The sequence below is a fragment of the Leptinotarsa decemlineata genome, unplaced genomic scaffold (genome assembly GCF_025532065.1).
Source record: "Leptinotarsa decemlineata unplaced genomic scaffold, Ldec_3_MD MMD2_tig00026328_RagTag_RagTag, whole genome shotgun sequence".
In the NCBI taxonomy this organism is placed as follows: Eukaryota; Metazoa; Arthropoda; class Insecta; order Coleoptera; family Chrysomelidae; genus Leptinotarsa; species Leptinotarsa decemlineata.
Window position 1 is genome coordinate 31,549,952 of NW_027412688.1, and position 24,114 is coordinate 31,574,065.

Below are 24,114 nucleotides of genomic sequence, written 5' to 3' on the forward strand. Positions count from 1 at the left end.
TCATATATATATATATATATATATATATATATATATATATATATGTATATATATATATATATATACATATATATATATATATATATATATATATATATATATATATATATATATATATATATATATATATATATGGCCAGTGAAATAATTTTAAATCTTTTAAATGTTTAAATAAAATAAGTTCTGTATTTTTTCTCTGAAACATATAAATTTAATGTGTGACACTTTTCTACATGATGAAAAGTATTAACTTTGTTTTTCTCATTGCAACGTCTGACTTTTTACTATAACCTCAAGTTAATGTCTTGATAAAGGGAAAAACATTCTCGAAAGCTCGACCATATAACAAAGAGTATTCTTTAAACAACAGCCCAGTATTTTTTGACTGCATCCCCAACAATATTTCGTATTTCTATATATATATATAGAATAGGCCAATAGCCAGAAACACGTGTCCGCGGTTTGCCCCCCTTTTTGGAGTGTTGTGTCCACGAATTGTTTCATTTTTGATTTGTATCATGCACACTCGATAAAATCTCTATTTATATATATATATATATATATATATATATATATATATATATATATACAGCTGTTTCAGCCTATTGGGCTAATACCATGATGGAAAATGCATCTCTGAAAAATACAGAGAAATGATGAAAAAATACGAAAAATTCAAACCAAACTATTCCACAACGTTTCGATTGTTAGTTTCCGACTAATATTAGTATTCATGATAATTTACATAACTGAACGTCTAACATCGACCAAGAAACATTGTCAGTCACATTCGAACTAACCTTAATCATTATTCAATATTTCGAATGAGAAAGTTGAGGAATGAGAGATCACCGTGCGAAGCGAGTGTGAAATTCCTGATGAAAACCCATAAATCATCGCATTCAAATTCCCAATTTGAATATCTCATCGCAGAACAATCTTTTCTTCTTCCCTCGGGAGCAAAACAGCCCGCGATATAACATCTTCGAAAACAACCCGTCAGGAAGTCGTCCTTCCGACAAAAAAATACCCTTATCTCAACTTCGTCCCGACTCGACAACAATCACTCCTCGATCCTGCTTTATTGGCATTTTGCAAGTCTGAATGTCTCACGGAATGCCTTCTTCGGCCCCCTTCGAACCGGTGATCAGCAGGCGCGAGTCTGTAATCTGCGAACAACCTCTGGACCAGTCAGTTTGGTCCAAGTTCGCTTTGCGGTTGATGTCGGTGCGGTGACGCTCTTGAAAAGCACGTGTTTTACTATCATAGTTAAAAGTAAGTACAATAATCCTTCAGACTTACTTTGAATTGCAGGAGAAAATTATATCTATTCATTTGGTAATCAATTTTGATTTCTATTTGATCTTATTAGCTGTTTATTCGCTTATTGTTGACAAAATCAGTCGTCAAATGTAGTGTACACATGAATTTTTGCAAAAAAGGCTTACAAAACTGCTTGAATATAAACATTACAAATATGCAGGAAAATGACAGTGACAATGACAAAAAATTATACTTTCTAGTTCAAAATATTTTGGTCAGTTTCTCTCCAATATTTTTGTGAAAAAACAGAAACGCAAAAAATGCCGGTTATCAGAAGTTGATAATCAAATAAAATAAATGTGAATTTATTGAGGATATACTACAATTCCATCCTAGTGATAATTTTTTTTTTTTCTAAGTATCGTTCATTAAAAAAATTTGATAATGCAGTACAACGCAATACATGCAGGCAGGCGTATTTACGATACTAGTACAGAGTTAGTACAAAAAATAAAATAAGTAAAATAAAATTTTATGTTGAACGGTTTCATTGAAAAAAAGATAACGATGATGTTGATAATATACTTAAAACTAAAAAAATATTTCATTAGTTCGGACCATATAATATGAATTGGTTTGAAATCCCCGAAAAATTCAATAAAAATCAAATATAATAACTGAAAAGTAACAATTATAAAAAGCAAAAAAAAACTGACATTACAATGAAATAAAATACAGGCAACAATCAATAAATCTAAAAATTCAACTATTAACACGAGATGAAAATTGAAAATTGAAAGAATCCAAGCCAAGTTACTTCACGACGTTTCGATTGTTAGTATCCACAATCGTCTTCGGCTGATAACTTCGGGTGAAGACGATTGTGGATACTAACAATCGAAACGTCGTGAAATAACTTGGCTTGGAATCTTCTTGATAACTTCGGGTGAATCCAATGGACGCTAGCCTTCTTGGATGTTCTTGTGAACAGTCGTGAAGATAGTACATTAGGCCACATAGTGTATAGAAAACGTTGTTCCTACCGAGCAACGTCTAAATTGGTAGCAAATTTCCAAAAACGACTCTCCTCGATAGAAAAAATCAACACATTGTTTCTGATCTGGATTTCTGGCCATACTGGCCTGGAAGGCAATGAAGCTGCTGACTCCCTTGCAAAGGAGTGTGCTGTAAGCAGCTTCATCGGACCAGAACTTGTGGGAGCTAAGGACTAACGAGGTCTTACCTTTGCTGGAGTTTTTCACAACACCGAATCGTTATTTTTAACACCTCGACACGTATTTTGATCACAAGTGATCATCTTCAAAAAGGAAGATTGAACTAGAAACTAACGCGAAGCTAACACTATTTATGCTATATAGATATCCCATACAGGTAAATCATCCAGGTGTACCACCCATACAGGTATACCAACCTAAATTAATTTTACAACTTTGCCTTATCTATTATTTTTTTACAATGTATATTTAGACGTTATAGCTGTATATTGTGAAAATTAATTTCACAATATTGCCTATCTAAATTTATTTTTGCAATGTGTCCTTATATAGTAATCAGTAAACCCAACAAAATTATTTCAACAAGCTATATAGTATGCTCTTTGGTATAGGTCCATCATCGTTATTCATAATATTATTGTGTTTACTCATTTCTACACTCTCATAGGCATCTAGTTGCCTGTTGTTGTTAACTTGTCTAACTGATCTTAATGAACTGAAGTCTATGGAATGGTTTTGTTGCAAAATATGATGGGCGACTGCTGATTTTTCAGGTCTTCCATATTTCAAGTGTGCTATGTGTTCCTTATATCTTACTTCAATAGATATTTTTGTCTGTTCATAATATTTTCATCGCAGTCCTTACATTGAATTTGGTAAATTCCAGATTTTTCCGAATTCTTTGTAGTGTATGACTTGTTTCAAAAACCACCTTCCTAGTTTAGGTTGAGAATGAACGAAATCTCGACTTTCAGAAAAGACAAAAACCAAGATAAATAAATACATCTCAGTTCCATACCACTAATATACGAAGAACTTTGAAAAGATTTTCAAGGAACTAAGTATGAAGGTGGTTTTTAAAACAAGTCATACACTACAGAGCCTTTTGGGAAGTCCAAAAGACAAAGTCGAGAATTCGGAAAAGTCTGGAATTTACGAAATTGAATGTAAGGACTGCGATGCAAAATATTATGGACAGACAAAAAGATCTATTAAAGTAAGATATAAGTAATACATAGCACACTTGATATATGGAAGACCTGAAAAATCAGCTGTCGCCTATCATATTTTGCAACAAAACCATTCCATAGACTTCAGTTCATTAAGATTAGTTAGACAAGTTAACAACAACAGGCAACTAGATGCCTATGAGACTGTAGAAATAAGTAAACACATTAATATTATGAATAACGATGACGGGCCTATATCAAAGAGCATACTATATAGCTTGTTAAAATAATGTTGTTGGGTTTACTGATTACTACATAAGGACACATTGCAAAAATAAATTTAGATAGGCAATATTGTGAAATTAATTTTTATATAGCTGAAAATTGTTTTGTATACAGCTATAACATTTAAACATATATTGTAAAATATTAGATAAGGCAAAATTGTGAAATTAATTTAGGTTGGTATACCTGTATGGGTGGTACCTGGATGGTTTACCTGTATGGGATATCTGTATAGCATAAATAGCATTAGCTTCGCGTTAGTTTCTCGTTTAATCTGCTTCTTTGAAGATGATCACTTGGTGATCGAAACACGTGTGGTATTAAAAATAACGATTTGGTGTTGAGGAAAAACTCCAGTAATATTCATTACTACACCAAAGGTTCCAAACAGTGCATCATAAGCAGATAAATTATCTCGAGAAAAATATCTGGAATCGAACCCACGGCCTTCCGATCGTGACTCGGGCGCACTACCACTGCCACCAATTCCACAACTTGATACCAAACAGTTGTTAGAGTACAGTAGGGATAAACTAAGATGTCTAACAGGCCTTTTTACAGGTCACTGTCATTTGAATCATCACATGCAGAGACTTGGACTATCGAAAGACAATGTGTGTCGCCGCTGTTTGGAAAATGATGAAACCGCAGGGCACATACTTTGTGCCTATCCCGCTGGAGACCGAATCAGGTTTTTAGAGTTCCGCAGAGCCGTACTCTCAAACTAGTCGGCTTCGTTGAGAAGCTGGGTTTATTTGGTCGAGTGTGAATATGTGTGAGTCACAATAATCCCTTGCGGGTTGCGGTGGAGAGTCGAATAGATCCACTCACTTTGGACCTTACCTAACCTATCCGGATTCCTTGCAGCTACGGGTTGGTATACATTGGAACCAATAAAGCAAGTGTAGGACACCAAGAGAAACTGTCGACTCGGACAAATCGACAAATCAGCTGTAGCTGAACAAGCTTTCAATAAGGATAATTTCAATAGAAAAGGAAAGACAATATTTCTGAATGGTTTGCCGTAATAAATCGGTAAAAAACTTTTTAGGCAGCAGTAAATTAAATAAATGTTGGATTTTTTTGTTTAGTTCTCTTCAGGTATTTATTGCCATCTGAAAAATTAGCACGCCATGGTAGTTATACAAACATGAACTATATACGAATTTCATTTGGAAAAAAGAAAAAAAAATCGTTCACGACCAGATAACCTCTATCAAGTTTTGGACTTCCTCAGGCAAAAGTTACTGTGAATAATTAATAAATTGTTACATGTTGAAGTATTTCTCTCAAATCTATTAAACGCATGTTCTATTTAGTTCCCATGTAGCCAATCCAAACATAGGCACGTGTAAAATCTCTTGCCAGTTTGACCTGAATTATTTAACTAATGTTACCATCACGCGGTCCTTCCTCAAGAGATGATATCACGATTCTGTTTCTTACCTATTCCGCAATCCCAATAACTTAGACCTTTCTATGAATAAATTTCGGTGGGTTTCATGAACCTGAAAGAATAGTTTTTGTATTAGACTGTTACGCGATCCAGTTCAATTGAAATAGTTCATTAACAAACTGAAATAGAAAAATTATACAAAATACGTCCTCTTTGATATTCTGTACTATAATCTTCTGTCTAAATTTGAAATAACACTAGATTCTTTTGAGGTGTCAAATATTCATTTGCATTTACTTTGCTTGTGATGAAGCATCTGTTTGGAATTGTCCTAAAAATATATTATGCCTTCATGGAGTATTCAAAAAATTGTTTTGGGGTCATCATATTCATATTCAAAGGTATCAAACCATGATTTCGATTATTAAGATCGATTTTCAGTTCCTATCGACTAACCCGTGTTAGGAATCACACGTTGAAAGGTGAGACCTTGTTGTTCCTTAGCTCGCACAAGTTTCGACTTTTGAGAGTTGTCGTTCTCAGGGGGGCGACAGATGGTTAACGGAAAAAACAGATTTTAAAACAAAGAAATGATCGAAAAAATGATCATCATTTTTTTTGAAAATTCTTTGAGGTATCAGACTGACTGCGATTCAATTCTGCTCAACAGAATCACAATGCATAGTTTTTTATATCTCTACTTTTTCATACACAGCAGTAATTATTCAAGAAATCTGACGAAAGCAACGTCAAAACAAAATTATCTATTTTTGACAATCTCAACATTTTGAGTTCTATCATCAGTTTGTTCAAAAATAATTTTCGATTTATGGCTTTTGTTGAAGGTAACAAAATTGGAATAACGCAACTTTTTCACTGGATGTTGAGAATACAGGTACTTTTATAGCTTCAATTCTTAAAAAAACCTCAATACATTTTTTATCTATAATCTACATCTAAAACAAAGTTATGTGTAGAAAGGTACAAGAAACTAAACCTAGCAGAAATAGAAAAATATGAACTGAAAACAATATTAAAATTGAAAGATTTCCACATCTCTTTTTTGTATCAAGATGGAGTAGTAGAAAGCCAAAAACTTTCTTTCCCGATATTAAAATATTTCAAACTTGCATATAAAAAGGAAAAATAAAAATTAGGCAGTAACACATATACAAAAAAATATTGAAACATTTAATAATTAAAGAAAATAAGGAATACTATATTTTCTATTCTATGGAATGAGTAATATGCACCGATATTCATTAACTATAATAGTAACAAAACAAGTTTTATATATTTATAAAATCCTTAACATCAGTAGACTACGTATCAGATCTGGTAAAATGTAACAAATGAGGTGAATTACTAAACAATAACTAACAAACTACTTAGTAAATCTTAGAAGTGGTGATATTATGAAAGATATTGCATCCTTTAGGTGGCAGTAGATACAAATCAACCTATACTTATGAGAAAAATGTAGCTACTTTTATCATGTGCAGTAATAGATTTTGGTTGAAGAAAAAAGAGGCATCTTAAGTATTGACGATTAATTCATTCACTGAACACTTGTAATAACAAATTTTATCGAAAATTGAGAGGCATTTCTGTTGAGGCATGAAGCAACCCGCCTTAACTTCACCAGATACAATTTTGTATCTGGTGAAAGCAAACATGATTTCTGCAATCAGGTTGAAATAACAAGCATAGTTTGGCCTTCAATGATCCCCGACATAATCCCAATTGAGCGTTCGTGGAATAAACTACGCCGATGAGTGAGGGTGTTTTCAATTTGTTGAGTAGAATCTTGCTACTGGGTGGGTAATACTTGTTGCGGAATGGGAAAATATTCTTAAGGAATTACTTACACGCATTGTTCAGAGCATAAAGTCGTGATAAAAATAAAATTATTCAATAGTGATGATTTTCAAGTCCAAATGTATCATTTTAAAAAAGCTATACCGCTAAATTGCTGCCTTGAAAGTTAAGGAATTTTAAATTTCAGTAATAGTTTTTATCCTATGGTTTTTTGACTGTACCTCACTGTTTATAGTATCATTATCAGAAGTAAGAATTTGAAATGTTTGTATTTTATCAGTAAATTAATTCACAACTTGAAAGTAGAAAAATAGCTTATGAAATGGTCGATGTTGTAAGAAAGTAGAAAAACAGTAACAGTAACTGGAATAGTATTAATTATATAAAAAAGCAAATAAATCACTAAAAACATATCAGGACAGAAAACATCAATTCAATTATTGAACTTGAAATATAGAGACCGTTTTTTAGCTATTCATAACGCTTTCTTGGAAATGGTTATACATACTAAGACATATTGAATTGAACAAAAGTTTTCTATTTTGGGAAACTAGAATAATTTAGTTGCAGATCAAGAATATTAGTGACTGTTTTTGAAATATTCGCCAAAACTAAAATTGTCCAATTTCATTTATTGGCAATACTGCTTCATATTTGTTACAATCTCTTCTGAACCAATTTCCAATGCAACATTTCGTTCATTAGATTCATTCATCAACTTTACCTTTTTAAATATGAACCTCTATTTTCATTCTTCGATTTTTGAAGACACTAATAACAAATACATGAATAATTTAATATAATGAATGAAACGGGGCATTGCAAATTAGTTTATATCAGTTTATAATAAATATGAAACAGTATTTAATGCTCCTTTACATTTTTTTATATCATTCGAAATGGAAACCGTAGAGCCAAAAAGCGAAACTTGACAATTCTAGTTTTTGGCGAGTATTTTGAAAACAACCACTTATATTCCAGATCTGAAAAGAAATTATTCTATTTCCTCAAAATAGAAAACTTTCATCCCATTCAACCGACTTTGTAGCTCTTACCGTTTCCGAGAATTTGAACTGTTGAAAACCCTATTTATTTATTGGATAACTTCTATTATATTCCCAGCTCCTCATCACATTTATTAAATATTTTACCATTGATGAATAGATAATCAAGTTTGAGCACTGTGAATAAAAAAGAAGATATATCATAAATTATACAATTGTTATAACCGTCATTATTCCCAGTAGATCATTTACCGTTAAGTTCTTTACATCGGATCGAATGTCTAAGTTATAAAAAAAACTGATTAGGCTTTCAACAAATCAACTACCTATTAATGTAACTAATTACATGAACATTCAAATGCAGTTATTGATTCATAAACTTGCTTTATTTCAGGTTTCAGAAAGTGGTTCTATAAGTGTTGGATTACTTCGATTTGTAGGAAAGCCAGGTGAATTGGATTCTTTATTAATGGTGCTATTAAATGGATGTTGATTGAGTGTGTCAGAGGCTGTTTGGATGTTGGGTATTATTTACTTGCCGGCAGAATTTCAAATGCGATTCTCGATATTTCCATTCAACGTATAGTTGGGAGGCTATATAAGGAACAGAGAAAAGGAAAATTATAGGCCGTCGTGTAAACGCAATTTTTTTCAGTTTGGAACTTCATCGATTATCGATTACAAACATCTGCCTAAAATTTTTCTTCTTTCTCATATCTCCCTATAACTAACATAATACATAACTGACATTTTCGAAACTCATACAAATGTTTAAGGTCCGAAAAATATTCTTATTTTTGGTGTTCATTTGGCGGCAATTACTTGAATTTCATACACACGGTGGATTTTATTATATCAAATTTCGAATTTGACTAAATGGTTAAGGCTTTCGTGGCCGAAGTTTTCAGTGTCACTATTTTACGGAATATTACTGGAATTTTATCCCAACACCTCGACATGTGTTTCAATCACCAAGTGGTCATCTTCAAGAGGAAGGTTATACTCAGTTAAATTGAACTGGCACGGTGTTGAGATGAAACTCCAGTAATATTCATTACTACACCAAAGGTTCTAAACAGTGCACCGCAAGTATATTTCGGGTTCGAAGGCTGTGGATTTTTGGACTTTTTTCCTGACTTTCCCTGGCGCGAGTGACTAGCTTTTTTAAAGATTATTATTCGATGACTGAAAATTACGGTTTTGTCACGCGTATTTATTCTGTGTCGGGTAGTTTGGAGTGCTAATACCTGTACCTGAATCAGGTAATTTGTCGCTAACATTCATTGACTCTTTTCTACCTGCTTTCATGCTGTTTGCTATTTTTGAACTTCTTAGAACGGGATTCCATATTTGATTGAGGTTCACCGCTTCTTCTCTTCTGTTGGAATTATCCATGTGTTTGTAGATCTCTATTACCCACCGTTCCAGTCGGCTATGGTATCCTTGGTTTGGGGCAATGAGTTTTTTGTTTTGAAACAGAATCCTGTAGTTTTCTTTACTGAGAATTCTGCCACAGCTGACTTGTCTGGTTGACCTAGTCTGCAGTTTCTTTCATGCTCCTTCAGCCTTGTTCCCATGTATCTTTTGGTGGTACCAATATATACCTTTCCACAAGTGCACGGTATGCGATAGACTCCTACTGCTGATAGTCATTCTCTTTTGTCTTTTGACGACCTGAGGCTTTGTTGTATCTCAAAAGAGACCCACTATCAGCAGCAGGGGTCTATCGCATACCGTGCACTTGTGGGAAGGTATATATCGGAACCACCAAAATATCCATGGGAAAAATGCTGAGGGAGCATGAAAGAAACTGCAGATTGGATCAAACGGAGAAGTCAGCTGTAGCAGAATACGTACTCAGTGAAGGAAACCACATGATTCCGTTAGAAAACACAGAACTCATTTCCCCCAACCAGGGATACCATAGCTGACTGGTAAGGGAGGGAATAAAGATCCACAAACACATCCATAATTTCAACAGAAAAGAAGAAGCTTTGAACCTCAACTGAATATGGAATCCCATTCTAAGAAGTTCAAAGATAGACAAATTACCTGATACAGGTACAGGTATTAGCACCTGAAACTACATGACAAAGCATAAATACGCATTACGAAACCATAATTTTCAGTCATCGAATAGTAATCCAGAATGTAAAAACTTCTGAAGAAGCTACCCACTCGCGTTAGGAAAAAGTCAGAAAGAAATTCCAAATATCCACTGCCTTCGAATCTGAAATTTTGAATTCGTTCTTATTTTCACATAAGTAGTCCAAGAAAAATTACCAGTCATATCTATCATACGAATATTGATGTTGAATATTGATCCTCTGATTTATGATCAAATACTCAACTCCATTGGAATAATAATCGCTTCAAATGAGCATGAACTCATATCTAAAAGGAAGTTACAAATTTGGCGAGTATCACAAAATATATTTCTTGTAATCTGGATGAAAAAATATATTGTCATATACACTGATATGAGTTGAGCCTTCGATAAGATGGATCCTTCCTGCTTCTGAAAAAACTTCAAGAAATTGAATTCTCCACAAATGAGGAGTAATACAGTCAAATTCATATATTTTCACTTCTGAGGTCCCCAGGGATCTAATAATATGCTTCACTTACTTTCCGCAATTATTCAGTAATTAATTTCATAAAAGTTTGTTGAATTTTTAAAACTTGATCTACAAATTGCATATCTGGTGTAGTGAAACATACTTCAGATCAACTAGGTTAGGTTAGGTTAGGTCACGTCTAAAGTGAGTGGGTCTATTCGACCCTCCACCGTAACCCTTAAGGGTTTATTGTGTCTCACACCTATTCACACTCGACCAAATAAACCCAGCCTCTCGACAAAGCCGACTAGTTTGTATGGTAAGTGGTCTTTCAGGACAGATGGTAAGATTACGGCTCTGCCGAACTCTAAAAACCTGATTCGGTCCTCAGCGGGGCGGACCCAAAGTATATGCTCTGCTGTATCATCATTTTCCAAACAGAGGCGACACACATGGTCTTCCTACAGTTCGAGTCGATGCATATGATGATTCAAATGACAGTGACCTGTAAGAAGGCCTGTTAGACATCGTCGTTCATCCCTACTGTAGTCCAACAACTGTTTGGTATCAAGCTTCGAGGGGTGAATAAACGTCTTGGAGAGAGCCAATCCTGGAAGATTCTTCCCGAAGTCCATACATGTTCTTGCCATCCAGGTGTTCAATATTTGTTCGGCAAAGCCTAAAGCGAGACTTGTCATCAGTTCTGGTCCGATGAAGCTGCTTTCAGCACCCTACTTTGCAAGGGAGTCAGTAGCCACATTACCTTCCAGGCCAGAATGGCCAGGAATCCAGACCAGAGGCAATCTGTTAAGTGTTCCAATCGAGGAGAGTCGTTTTTGGCAATTTGCTACCAATTTAGACGTTGCTCGGTAGGAGCCAAGAGCTTCCAACGTCACATGACTGTCCGAGAATTTTTTTTTGACTTGTGTATGAGGTTGGATTCTTCCAATCTCTCTACACACAATTCAATGGCGTAAATTTCCGCTTGAAATACAGTCGCATAGGTACCTAGGTAGGTACATATTTCTGTCCTGGGTCTGCGACTGAAAATACCTGCACCAGAACCGGAAGGTGTTTTTGATCTATCTGTGATCCATCTGTGAACCAACAACTATCTGCTTCCTTCCTTCTCCCGGGAGTTCCAGTCCTCTCTACTCGGGAACAGTACTTTATAAGGCAGTTCGTAGTTGATAGTTGGAGGCATAAATTCAGAGATCATTTCCAGAATGCTCTGACTTCTAGTGTCAGCCTTCAGTATGTTGCACTCTGCATTAAATTGATTTGTGTATGCAACTGGCAATATGCACAAGTCTGTTTGCAGTCCATCTAGCCTCCACCTCCATGGCTGCTGACGATGTGGTACTGATGGCACCACTGATAGCCATACAAGCCTGCCTCTGTAAAGCAGAGAGCTTTGCCTGGACCGTTTTCTGTGAAGCATTCGGCCACCAGGCAATTGCACCATAAGTGATCATTGGTCTGACAATCATCATATAAATCCAATGAATTTTTTTGGGACCTAAACCCCAAGTTTTACCATAAATCCTTCGACATGGCCATAGAGGGAGTCATTATCCAGTGGTTTCGAAATATTTTGTGAACAATACGACTTTCAAAAACTGTTATACTTTTGAGGATCTAGAGGTCGGGTTTTGATCTAAGGTATTTATTTGACAGTCATAGATATAACTCATTTGTACCATCTGCGCTAAAGCTATTGTGACATTTTCCCAATGATTGGAAAATTATTTCAAATGTTCTATGTTACTATTTTAGGGAGTGAAGTAGATTGTGCAGTAGATTGTGAAGTAGATTGTGTGTCTTCAATTTGATTTTCATCATTTATTATCTCTTCAGCCTGAGTGTAATTCATTGTTTATATTACAGTAATTGTTTCGAGAGGGCTATTTTTTCCAGTTTGTATCTGAAAGTTACTCCTTTGCATGATCTACAAATCTTGTGAAAAGTTTATTTCGAAATTGGTTGCTTTCTTTCTTCCCACATTTTTTGTATAAAGATGGAGAAGTTGCAAGCTAAACACTTCCTTTCCCAAAAATCAATCTCCCCTATAAATATACCCCTTTCAATTTGAAAAATAAATAATTTTCTGAAAATCAAGAACGGTCTGCATCATTTCTTTTTCCAGATTTCGAGATCTCTGAGAAAACTGAAACTATAGTTTGTTGTTTGTTGTTTCAAATCTATATTATTTGGAAAACTTCCATCTGTAGTAATCCATAGATATAGTCCAATGAAGTTTATGGCTTCCTGTACAAAGTTGAATATTACTTGAATATAATCATAACATGTGAACAGTTTGCAATCGATATATTAGGACCAAACTGTGGAATTATAATTCTTTGGACTTCGAGTTGCCATAAAATCAAAACATATTTCTGTAAAAACTCCTTCAAGGGGTAATAAGACTACGGCTTCAGCAGAGGTCTAAATATACATAAGCTTTTTTTTATTTGATTTTTCCTGACTAGAAGAGACGAAAATTTCGAATACACATATCCTGCATAATTTTACTCATTGGTCAAAATCAAATTATATCCAAGAGACCTTATCGATTTTTAGTATTTTCTACAGAAATACCTAAAGTAACCTAAATTATAACCAGAAAAAACACAATAGATTGCCACTGAGTCACTGCGAAAATTTCCCAATGAAAAAAACCTCACCACGCTTGTGTCACATTCGCATAGCAATTGTTCATCGATTGAATGATCAAAATTGGAAAAAAGGTGGGTCCGTCGTCAACAATTTCGACTCAGCCACAAGTGTTGATGTAGCAAAGTGAAGCTTTAATCTACTTAAACGGTAATTCAATGGGCCACCCAGGCATCAAGAATCCACCGGAAGTTGGGTAAATACCATGAAGGAACTAGATTATTGAAATTCATTTCTCAAGAGGAAATGTTTGCCATGTTAATTGAATTTTCTTATGGATATAAACGGTTTCGGAGATATTAACCAAATTGATTCCATTGAAAAATATTTACTTTTGAGATGTCAGGAACGTTGATGTAACATGGAAAACGTTATTTTTGCGAAACTATATTTTTATTTTTTGAGTTAATATGACTCGCCTTTGGCTATAGTTGAAGTTTTCCATCCTCCAAGGCGTTTCAATGTTAGTATATCCGAGCCGATTCTACAAGCAATAATGTAGTAGAACTGATATGAATATTCTGCAATATCATTTGATATTTTACTAGAAGTATTTATGCGCGCTTTTAACATTGATAATGGTGAATATTTTCAGAATTGTTCTTAAAAAAGTTGTTTCATACCAGTTCATAAATCGTACGTAACAAGTTTCGAATACACTATTAGATTTTCTTGCCATTACAATTATATCAGATCAACATCTTTGACAGCTTCACAAAAAAATGTCAAATCTGAGAACTGACAACTTCGTATCGATTACAGAAATGGTACATAAGTATATTGATATAAAACTCTTGTTATTACAAAATTATATTCAAAGTGGCCATGAAAAACATTCCTTTCCAACTTCTATGGAATATATGTGACGAAAGAGACTGAAAATGAATTGATTTTGGGGCTTGAATATGAGGGTTTGGAGCATTCCTTTCCTTCACAATGTGTGGATGGATAATTTTTGAACTGTTTGTATTCGCGAATGAAAGAAAGGTTTTGGCTGTCTACTTTTCTATCTTTATACAAAAAATGTGGGAATCTTCCAAAGAAAAGAAAAAAATCAATAAATTTTCAAAAAATCAACTCTGAATAGAGATGCGTAGATCATGCAAAGAAGTAACTTTTAGACACAAACTGTAGTCCAGTAACTTTACACATCACAGCATGCGTCAAATCCGGTAGTTCTGATGTTTTGCAGACTTGTTTATGATGTTGGCCTAATGAATAATCCAAGTTTGTGATCTCGAGCGCCGAACGCAACTTTGTCAAGAATCAAAAAAACCGCGAAAAAATCGGGTATTTTCAAATTTTGCCGTTTAAAATCCTGAAGGACTAGTTTTTTAAAAAACTTGCATTATAAGTTTTTAAAGTACTATATGATACTAGAACTGTCTCTATAGACCCAATTGTTTCTCAGATTGAGCCTGTACAAGTTCAGATGCAGTGCACTTCGGGACATGAGGAATTATGGGGAGTCACAATCATTATACTTTCCATTGCGTGAAAAGTACCCGTCCCATCTAAGGCATTGACATTGAAGTCGGCGTTATCAAAAAAAAATTGCACAAACAACATTGAAAGGTCCTTCAACACGAGTTGGTCTGGTGGCATGATGGCCGAGGTTTTCAAAAGCATAGTATCCTTGTAACTAGCTGAGAATCCAAGTATTGACAATAACTCAACCAGATTTTTCGACCTGAACTTGTGATACAAGAATGCACCAATCCCATGCAGTAAACAAGAGATAAACGAGCGAGACCTGACTATCGATATTATTGAATGTGCTATAGCAACGCACATCTTTCTATAGGAATCCAAGCAGCTTCATTCGTCTTTTAAAATTACCGTTTCGAGCAACACTTTCAAAGAATCAGGGATAACTAAATTTACATTCTGAAAGAAGTCGTCGGATGGTGTGAATTGAGTTGGATCGTACATTTGCGCCAGGATCACTTTGGGCGACCCTGGGAAGCTGGCGCCGAAGAAATATCTGGCGATGGCCATGAAAAATCTACGCCTAACAGTAGGATTTCTAATTGGCCACTGTCAACTAAGGAAACACCTCCATAATATGGGGCTAGTGAACACACCTCTATGCAGGATGTGTGAACAGGAAGATGAGACTGTCAAGCATGTCCTGTGCGGGTGCCCGAAGTTATCGTCAATAAGAGAGTGTGTGTTCGGCGAGCCTTGGCCTACACCAGCCGATATAAAGGAGATGTCTCCCAGTGACCTGTCCACCTTCCTGGAAAGGACTGGATGGACGATGACGTAGGAGGACAACTCCTTGGAAGGATGTACAATGGGTAACATGTGGCCTAAGTGCTGTGGGCTTACAGTCACCCTCCCTACTCTACAGATACAGACACAGATCGTACACTTGCGACAGTATATCCTCTCGTATGACTTCAGCAACTGATTTTACCACACGTAGTCTTTCTGCTTGAGGATCTGAGCTTCTACTGTCATACCATGTACTGGTGAGAATTTTGTGACCTGTGTTTTTGAAACAATTAGTCGTGTAGTTGAAGGGTCTCTCAACAATCAAAATGTCTTCCCCATACTTTGAAAACAAGCGAGTTTTGACTGTTCGTAGTTGAGGTCGTTCTCCTTCTTTCTGGTCCATGAATTCATCTAGAGAGAACTGACACTCCTCAGCGTTCTCTTCCGAAAATGAATAAATCTTTTTCATGACCTTATCAACTGTGGAATGCTGATGATTTGCTCTGGACTTTTTTGTTGGTGGTGCCTGGCAAAGCTTTGTTTGACAAAACCGATGATATGTGGCATCAAGGGCTACCAAATCTGTGTTCTCAGATATACGCTGTTTTATTTTAAGAGCCCATTCATCACCACGTTTCTCAGCTGCCTTCAAGACTGTTGCACTGAGAGACAACTTTTCCGCAGTAATGACATTGTTCCGTTTTTCTGACGTCTTCTTCCTTTCTGCCACAAGGAACTCTTCAGTTATTTTGTCTCCATATAGGCAACAGTGTTCTCTGAAATTGAACTGCTCAGAGACTGATCTCGTTGCCCTTGATAGCGTAATATTTGACTTTCCACTGCTAACAGCTGCTTTGATCAACTTCGGATTGTTGTATTTTATCTGACAAGCACTGTCTCATTTACGCCCTTCAATAAACGCTGATTTTCTATGTTCTTAAGGGAAATACTTGACACAAGAAGGGCTTTTACACCTTTTCCCTTGACTAGGCGCACTTGACCTTCCTCAAAGTCTCCTTATATATAAAACACAAACCCAGGCTGGGACTGGGATCAGACATTCTGTAGATTTTGAATTCAAACGACACTCACGTTATGGGCAGCCGGCCAGTCAACAACTGAAACGAAAAAAAATTGGATTATTCATTAGGCCAACATCACAAAGGAGTTTGCAAAAAATCAGAACTACCGGATTTCAAAATCTAGTCCAAAATCTAGCCAAAATTGAATGAAAAATCCGATTTTTCGCGGTTGCGTTCGGCGCCCGAGGTCACAAACTTGGATTATTCATTAGGCCAACATCAGAAGTAAGTCTGCAAAAAATCAGAACTACCAGATTTGACGCATACTACCTCATACTTTCAGGCGACAAAGTTTCTGGATTACTGGGAGAAAAACCCTCTCGAGACACTTATTTTCATATAAACATAGAATTACTCGAAAGAAAAATATTTTCGAAACAAATTCTTTTATATGAACACTGAAATATACAAAAAAAACTCCTCTATTCAGTTTGTATTCCAAACATTTATTATAGAATCGAATCAGATATCATTCACAGGATTGTTACACAATATAGTGAATGAAAGAAGTGAAATTTCACTTAGATGGAACACTAGCATGCTATGAATGATATCTTCTGATTCGATTACATGATAAATGTTCGAAACACAAACTGAATAGAGAAAAGTGTTTTTGTATTGTATTGTTGTGGAATTGGCCGCGGTGGTAGTGCGCCCGACTCACGATCGGAAGGCCGTGAGTTCGATTCCCGCCTCGACCAGATATTTTTCTCGAGAAAATTTATCTGATTGAAGCTGGGATGATTCTGCAACCGTGTTAGGAATCACACGTTAAAAGGTAAGACCTCGTTAGTCCTTAGCTCGCACAAGTTTCTCAACTTCTGAGATTTGTCGTTTGTATGGGGGCGACAGCTGATTAACGGAAAACCAGATTTTAAACAGATTTGTATGATTCAGTGTTCATATAAAAGTATTAGTTTTGAAAGTATTTTTCTTTCATGTAACTCGATGTTTATATGCAATTAGCTGCTTCAGGAGGGTTTTTTTTTCAGTTTCTGTCTGAAAGTTACTTCTTTGCATAATTTTTGCATTTTTGTATAGAGTTTCTTTTTTTAAATTCATTGCTTTCTTCCTTTCTTTGGAAAATTCCAACATTTTCGTACAAAGATCGAGGAGTAGAAAGCATAAACCTCTGTTTCCCAAAAATTATTCTCTCCTAAAAATATTCACCCTTTATCTTGTTTACATTTGTTTTGTAGGCAAAGCGATGCATGCTTGTTTTTAGTTGAGTAAATTACACTGTATACAAGCGGACAATAGCATAACTTAAGTCTAACAACTTTTTGCAGTAGTGTAAAGAGTATTTTACTTTCTGAAATAGAGCAAAAAATCAAATTTTTGGCATAACGGATCGTGTAAAAAAATAGTAATTTTTCACATGATCGTAGAAAATAAACACTTTTGCTGTCTTATTTGTCCGCAGGGTTCCTGCAAATGGAAAATACTACTTTCAAACAATGAATTAATATTGACAAGAGTCGAAAGTGTACGATTAAACATGAAATTGAATCGTGTCACTTGAGGATAATCGTGAAAAGTTGATTGTCCTCGTCGAAATACCAGAATTATTCATAGCGCTGCCACCAGTATCCACAAAAAGAGTAAACATTTCATATCAAAACCGCCATTCAGTCAAATTATATTAGTTTTTCGGGTTTAGTACCAACGAATGAATGGATGTGTCACGCCCCTAGACAGCACTCAGAATTTACAACAGGAAATGTTCGGGTCACAGAAAACAATAAAACTGGAATTCATCACGATCTCGCGAACAATTCGCAGTTCGCATACGCACTCCCCGTTCCAAATATACGATATTCGGCCATTAAATCCCGAATTCTGAAAAATATACATTATTCCAGCCATTTTCATATTTTATGACCAGCATACCGGAACCCCAGGAAGTAATTCATGTTCCGGACGACACAATAGAAGAGGACCCGGACTCAATGGTCACCCTGAATGAAACATATGTTTGAGATCCAAATACAGGATGCTCTAGAAATTTTCTTCTATCAGAGAATTCTTCCAATGATAGTGATTGTATTAAAGATAACGATTTCGTCGATTGGAAGGAAAATTTCCTTGAAATCAATTCATAATGAATGAAAGTCTCTAACTGTTTTTTAATAAAGGATGCATCTCATTGGAATGCTTTCTGTTTTTCGGAATTTTCCAAATTCTCCATTAAACTAAATATAAAGAATGAAACCTGGAAAAATAATGAGTTTTGCAAAAACGACACTCGCTAGCGGATTTCTGTACCTTTATATAATGTCTAGTGACATGTTTGGCATTCTGATACCACGAAAAACGATGCCAACTGAGTCACCAAATTGACAAATTCCATTCAGTACTTTGGATGACAAATGTATTCTTTAGAACGAAAGAGGATGGAAAGTAGTCTCCGTCAATCCATTTTTCTTGCACCAACAAATGAAGACGATTTAATTAATAAGAAAATTTTTTGCCAAAAAAATTATCCTATCAAATTTGTCTATTTCTAGTCATGTGTGTCGAAATAACCAATGAAACCATCATTACACTGATAACTACCCATGGATAGTTTTCACGGGTAGTTATCACTTATGTCATTGCTAAGCAACCAACACAATAAAGTTGTTTGACATTTCAGTAATTCAATTTATTTCGAAAATGTCACTTCCTCGCTTTGGTGTTCAAAATGATGCGGCAATTGACAAAATCATTGAAGAAAATACACCAAAAAATACTGTAAATAGTAAAAAATACACTTGGAAAATATTTATGGAGTTTTGTGACGCCAGAAAATATGAATTGGATGGAAATCGTACTCTCGAAGAGCTTGCATTAATACTCAAGGATTGGACGATTAATATGAGAAAAAAGGATAGCACAGAGTTTAAGGAGGCTACTGTTAAAACCGTATGGAATATAACAAGCAAATTATTACAAGAAAAGTATTACAAGGAGTATAATATCATGCTAGACCCCTTTAAAAGTGTTGCATTCAAACAAGCGCGGAATGCACGCGACGCAGCACGAAGAAATTTACAAACAGATCCCACTAAACGCAAAACAAGCTCAGTACCATTAACTTCAAATGAAATGAGTAAAATTAAAAACTTTTGGGATGAAAATACCCCTATAGGACTCCTACGCAAATTTTATCACATAGCAGCGGTGGAATTGGCTTGGAGAGGTGGTGAAGGTGCTGCTTGCTTAGTTGATTATTTTCATATCGAAAAGGATAACAATGGATCTCCAACTAATAGGATAGAATATAATCCAATTTTCAGTAAAACCTGCCAAGGGGGTTCAAAGAACTGCGCCTCTAGCAAATGGTTAGTTCAAAATAGTGATAACAATGCTTGTCCTGTCAGATTATTCATTAAATTATTATCAAAACGAGGCACAAATATCAAGACAAATAGACTATTTTTAAGGCCAAATCGTCACTGGAAGACAGGAAGCGATAACTGGTATGACAATATGCCTCTGGGTAGAAATATAATCAACGGATGGACGAAATCTTCTGCTGAAGCAATTGGCTTGGATACGAAACAGAGGAAAATAACCAATCACTCTAATAGAGCAACTGCAGTCAGTCAACTAGCTAAGAGTGGAGTTCAAGAACAGCAATTGTTTAAAATTACTGGGCACAATAATGGAAATTCCATAAAACCTTATTTGAATATTGATCAGGAACATCATAACCAAATAATCAATAGTATGCGTGGAAACACCTATGCAGTAACCGAGGCAAATACAGCAAGATCAACGGAATATCATTATACGAATTGTTCTTTTAATAACTGGGTGTTCAATAAATAATTTTGTTCGAATTGCAAAAAATTTTCTCACCAAATATCCCTCGAACATTAATAAGTAACTCATAATTTCATCACAACTTCCTCAAGCACGTTATTTTAGGTAACATCCCTCCGCCTTCGGCATCGGGATGTTACCAAATAACGTGCTTTCGAAAACTGTGATAAAATTATTTCGTTAGTTATCAATGTTCTTGGGATATTATAGCTGAAAATTTTTTGCCAAAAAAATTATCCTATCAAATTTGTCTATTTCTAGTCATGTGTGTCGAAATAACCAATGAAACCATCATTACACTGATAACTACCCATGGATAGTTTTCACGGGTAGTTATCACTTATATCATGACATTGCTAAGCAACCAACACAATAAAGTTGTTTGACATTTCAGTAATTCAATTTATTTCGAAAATGTCACTTCCTTGCTTTGGTGTTCAAAATGATGCGGCAATTGACAAAATCATTGAAGAAAATACACCAAAAAATACTGTCAATAGTAAAAAATACACTTGGAAAATATTTATGGAGTTTATTTGGTAACATCCCGACGCCGATGGCGTCGGGATGTTACCAAATAACGTGCTTTCGAAAACTGTGATAAAATTATTTCGTTAGTTATCAATGTCCTTGGGATATTATAGCTGATAATATCCCTCGAATCGGATAAGACATCACCGGGTATGGATGGTATCAGATCTGAAACATTAAAAGAATATAAAATAGAAATAGCAATCCCATTAACACATCTCATGAACAAAATTTTGAAAAATAAGTTATTTCCCTCAGTTCTTAAAGTGGGTATAATAAAACATCTTTTAAAAAAAAAGGAAACAAAAACACATTTGCAACTACAGACCAATTACACTCATGAGTAGTTTGGCAAAAATAATAAAAAAATATGAAGGACAGGCTAGTAAAATACGTTTACAAACAAATTAATCTCGAATGAACAATTTGGTTATTGCGGTGGCAGATCTACTAAGGACGCAATTCACTTACTTAAGGCTAGAACCTATGAAATTTTGGAAAAGAGCTACTCATCACTATGTGTTTTCTTAGACTTGTAAAAAGCGTTCGACACTGTCAATCATGCACGGTTGTTGGAAGTTTTGCAAGATATGGTTTTCGGAGAAATCGCGCTGGATTTGATCAAAATGTACCTGATGTTTAGAGTGAAATATGTGAGGATTGGTAAATCATCCAGTGAAAAATCAGAGATAGAATGTGGAGTCCCACGGGGTACCGTTTTTTGTCCCATACTTTTTTCACAATATATTAATTCAATACCTACTATCGATAGCTGTGGTATAATTTCTACTTTTGCCGTATTAGGAAACACACGTTGAAAGGTAAAGGTGAAGGTAAGGTAAGTCCTTAGCTCGCACAAGTTTCTCAACTTCTGAGAGTTGTCGTTCGTATGGGGGCGAAGGCTGATTAACGGAAAAACAGATTTAAAAACAGATACAATTATCATCTATGAAGGCAATAACTGGAAAGATATGAAAAAAATCAGAACAGGATATGGAAAATATAATTAAATATTTCAATCAGAGGATACTATGCATAAATTATAAAAAAACGTGGGCCTCAATAAATTTTACATATTAACTTAACTACTAGTCCTAAATCAATTTTACAATATTAATTTATCTATTAGTGGTGAATGATAACAAACTATAATTATAACGAACTATATAGTATACTATCAGGTATTGGTCCACTATCGTTATTCATGATATAATTATGTTTTCTTATTTCTACACTCTCATAGGCACCTAGATGCCTGTTGTTGTTAACTTGTCTAACTAATCTTAATGAGCTAAAGTCTTTGGAATGGTTTTGTTGCAGAATATGATAGGCGACTGCTGATTTTCCTGATCTTATATATTTTAGTCTTAACGTGTTAGGAATCACACGTTTAAAGGTAAGACCTCGTTAATCCTTAGGTCGCACAAGTTTCGACTTCTGAGGGTTATCGTTCGTAGGGGTGCGACAGCTGATTAACGAAAAAACAGATTTTAAACAGATTTTTTTCAACGGTCTGTCCATAATATTTTCCATCGCAGTCCTTTCATATAATTTAGTAAATTCCAGACTCTTCCAAATTCTCGACTTTGTCCTTTGGATTTCCTAGAAGGCTATGTAATGTATGACTTGTTTTAAATACCACATTCATACCTAGTTCCTTGAAAATCTTTCCAAAGTTCTTCGTATATTGGTGGTATGGAAGTGAGATATTTTTGCCTTGGTTTTCGTCTTTTCTAAACGTCGATATTTCGTTCATTCTCAACCTAAACTCTTTCTTCCTTATAATATCATCTACAGTACCCCTCGGGAAACGTTTACTGACTGCAATTTCCTGTATTGTCCGTTTTTCTTTCGTGAACCTCTCATGTTTAAGGGGAAATGTCAAAAACCCATCACCTGAAATAAACTATAAATATATTAAGACATACAGTACCGTACTGCTAATGTACACAATAGGCGCATCTGGAGAAGAAGATCATATCAAAATTCAGAAAGCTCTTCCGACATTCGACAAACTGTACATATATATTATCTGCATATTATTTACTGATTAATATTTCAATTTGTCAATACATTATGTGCCATGAGGCACGTTATTTGGGTCGAATTTTGTTTTCATTAGTTGTTATTTCGTGGAGTATAGACGCGTACGATCATAGCGTAAGTGAGTAACCTTCAATTTACAGTCATTTCGAGTGGAATTTGAAAATATAAATATGGAAAATGCAACGTGAATATGAGATGATCATCTCAGCTGCATATGTGCTTGAAAGCAGCAGTAAAGACAAAATTATTTGTGAATTTCACTAGTTTGGACTTCCATTGTCTACTATATAAAATGATTTGAAATCCCTGAAACAACTAAAAAAGAAGAATTGAAAATGAATAGCTGAAAATAACAATTATATTAACCAAAATAAACCTGAAATGAAACAATAGTGAAATAAAATACAAGTAAAAATAGAACAATTGAATAAATAAAAATAAAGAAATGAAAAAAGAAAATAAAAATAAAAAATGGAGAGATTCCAAGTCACGTTAGTTCACGACGTTCCGATTGTTAGTATCTACAATCGTCTTCGGGTGATGACTGGACTGATTCCTCCGAGAGATGACTATTTATAGGTCGTTCGAGTACTTTCACTTATCCCCGCTTTCCATTTTCCGCTTCACTGGTTCCGTGGGAGATGACCGTTTTGGCGGGAGTTGTCCATTTTTCGCTTGATGATGGGTTTCCAAATGTTGCGTATTTCTACGCTGGCTTGGCTGAATACGTTGTTGGACAACATGTATGCGGCTTCCTTGAATTTTCTCCTAAACCAATGTTCCTCTCTGTGCTAGATCTCAGCTTGGGACTACTCGATGTTTTGTTGATGGGTCCAAACATGGTCTGCTATTCCTGATTTGCTGGTTTCCCCTCGCTGTGTGTGTTTCTTGTGCTCGGCAATGCGAACATTCAATGGCCTCTTAGTTTCACCAATATAGGATTTTCCACACTCACAGGGGATCTGGTAAATGCAATTCTTGGAATTGCAGTCCGCGTTTGGTGGCCTGGTTTTCGTGAGGCTGCTACGGATAGTGTTACCGGATCTGAAGCAGGTTCTGATGTTGTACTTGGAACCAATTCTTCTTATCCTCTCTGATAATCCTCTGACGTAGGGAAGTGCAAACAGTGGTTGTGACGGCTTCTCTTCCTTGCGAGGCTCCTGCTGTCTTCTAGCCAAAGTCTTTTCTACCATCGCGTTGGAGTAGCCATTCCGTTGAAGATCATTTTTGATGATGTCTAGTTCCTTCT

The 24,114-nt window shown here is 35.3% G+C and overlaps 1 protein-coding gene across 2 annotated transcripts in view; it reads left to right on the forward strand.

The window, feature by feature from the left end:
- Positions 1–24,114, forward strand: part of LOC111517964 (monocarboxylate transporter 12) — a 502,474-nt gene that overhangs the window by 357,840 nt on the left and 120,520 nt on the right. Inside the window, exons 1-2 of one of the 2 annotated variants that reach the window (XM_074182743.1) lie at positions 1,151–1,275; positions 8,346–8,400. The exons of the other annotated variant lie outside the window; for it this stretch is intronic. The gene's annotated coding sequence lies outside the window, so the exon portion shown is untranslated. Of the gene's footprint in view, positions 1–1,150; positions 1,276–8,345; positions 8,401–24,114 lie in introns of those variants that run through there. 2 annotated transcript variants of the gene reach the window in all.